The following is a 2,378-nucleotide window of genomic DNA, read 5'->3' as shown; positions in this document are numbered from 1 at the left end:
TCGAGCAGTTTTTCCACTCGATCGAGTGGTTTCTACATCCCAAGATGGTCGATCGAGCACTTTTGTACTCGATCCTTAGCTTGCAGAAAGACCATCTACTCGATCGAGTGGTTTTCTGGTCGATCGAGTAGTTTTGGCTGAGGATTTGGTCGATCGAGTGGTTTTAATCCACTCGATCGAGTGGTTCTGATGGTTATGGGCTTTAATCAGCCCGTGTGAATGTTTATTTCGCTAAACTCTTTTACTTTGCTATTTAAGCACGCTTTACTAGGTCATTAGGACTATCTAGCTTTTATCTTAGTCAGTTTACATAAAACTTTACTGCGTACTTTTATTCTTCTCTACTGTAACCTTGCTTTGGGATTATTATTGCTCGGATTCGATTGTTTTCTACGCAGGATTCGCATTGATTGTAATTCCTTCTCTTCCTTCAATAATAATTAACCTTTTGTTCGCTTTAGTTATTTGTTTGCCTCATTATTTCTTCTGCCCTAATTTCTCTTTTATGCTTCTTATTGTTTATTTCATAATGTTTATTGCTGGGAATTTAATTGCTGTTAGTTTAATTAGCGATATGAGTAGCTAAACCCCTTTCATGTTGGGATTAGGGGATCTGCGGTAGAAATGTGACGATGTAGTGAATGAATTAGATGAATTAATTGTGAGACCCTGTCACCATAGCAATTTAATTGTATTTATTCGACTTAGTTGAGTGCACGCTTCTATGTCATCCTTTAATCTGGCTAAAATTAATCCTAGATCGAAAGATTGGACTAAATAGGCCTGCTATGAACAGTAGACTACCCTAATGAGAATCAAAGTTAAGTTAGTGGTAATTTAGGATAGAAAGTGGACCGAAAGGACCTTTCAACATCCGTCTTACATTAATTCGTCTGAGTCATTTACAGCTGAGTCACTAGAGTACCGTAGTGAACCGAATTCCCGACATGTCCCTTCTCTCTTGATAGTTTAAACTTATTTCCCTGCTTTTACTGCCCTTTACTTTATTTCTCTTCTTTTAAATCTCGTAGTTTAGCAACCAATTCAAACAACCCCCATTTGTTACCTTAAGATCAGAATTAGGCAACTGATAATTGCACCGCCTCCCTGTGGATTCGATACTCGACTGCCTCTACTACATTTTAGTTGAGACCGTTAGGTTTTATCTTTGACCGGGTACACGATAGCCGTGTCAAATTTTGGCGCCGTTGCCGGGGAGGCAATTGTTTAAATTATTAGTTGTTTTATTTTTAGTCTTTATTTTAGTTTAAGGGGCATCCGTTCCTTAAACTATTCTTATATTCTATTTGTAGTTTCTTCTTATGCGCAGGTCACAGGGTGGTAAACTACTACCGATCAATCCTGAGATTGAGAAGACCTTGCACGAGTTGAGGCGATCATCTAGGGTATTGCCGACAGAGGAAGAGTTGAGTACTCTGTCTAGTTACTACGAGAAAGCTCTGTTTGAGGAAGACCCACCTTCATCTCCTATTTCTAATTCATCAGCTGAAACCGTCACTTCTCCGGACTTTCCAGAAATGGCCGAAGAAGCAACCATTGCCAGTCATTCTGAGCCGACAGCCGAAAATCTCTATAAGGGATTTACATTACCAGGGGAGGCAAGAAAATTCGAGCCGAAGCCGTCCTATATCAATTTGGTTGAGAGAAACCAATTCGGGGGAGCTGCAAATGAAGATGCAGCCAAGCATATGGAGACTTTCATTGATTATTGATGTTCCATACCCCCACCAACTGGCGTGACCCCGGATCAGATAAAAAAAACCATGTTTATCTTCTCACTCCGCGATGCTGCAAGGGAGTGGTATAGGGATTTGGACCGGGCTTCTCATGGGATAACTGACTGGAATTCGCTGGCTTTAGCATTTTACAAGAAGTATTTCTCTGCCTCGAAGACTAATGCCATTAGAGCTCAGATCACGAGCTTTAAACAGGGCCCTAATGAAAACTTTCATGAAGCATGGGTCCGTTTCAAGAAGCTGGTGCGAACTATTCCTCACCATGGGTTTGAAAAATGGAGTCTATGCAATCAGTTCTATAATGGGCTATATGACGACCAGAGGGCTATCTTAGATGCTGCAGCTAGTGGCCGATTTGCTGAGAATATGGGAGAGACTAAGGGGTGGAAGATCATGGATGACTTAGCCACCCATAAAGCTGAGTATGGGAATTCCAGAGGGAATCAAAGGAGGAGTGTTGAATCTCCTTCTGTAGCTGCATTAGAGGCTCTCACGGCGAGGTTCGATAAGTATGAGTTGGGAGGAGGCTCTAAAGGAGGAATCTACCATGTGAATGCTGTTTCAGACGGTCCTTTTGTCTGTAAGAGATGTGGAGGAGAGGGACATGTTTCAGACAATTGT

At 41.5% G+C, this 2,378-nt stretch overlaps 1 non-coding gene across 1 annotated transcript; it reads right to left on the bottom strand.

The window, feature by feature from the left end:
* Window positions 1–1,919: 1,919 nt before the first annotated feature.
* LOC141603708 (small nucleolar RNA R71) lies at window positions 1,920–2,026 on the bottom strand. Its single transcript, XR_012525565.1, has one exon. It is a non-coding gene; the product is annotated as a small nucleolar RNA R71 (small nucleolar RNA).
* Between the last annotated feature and the right edge of the window lie 352 nt (window positions 2,027–2,378).

Source organism: Silene latifolia, chromosome 9 (genome assembly GCF_048544455.1).
Source record: "Silene latifolia isolate original U9 population chromosome 9, ASM4854445v1, whole genome shotgun sequence".
In the NCBI taxonomy this organism is placed as follows: Eukaryota; Viridiplantae; Streptophyta; class Magnoliopsida; order Caryophyllales; family Caryophyllaceae; genus Silene; species Silene latifolia.
Note: the sequence above shows the minus strand (reverse complement) of the source record. Positions and strands in the feature narration are given on the sequence as shown.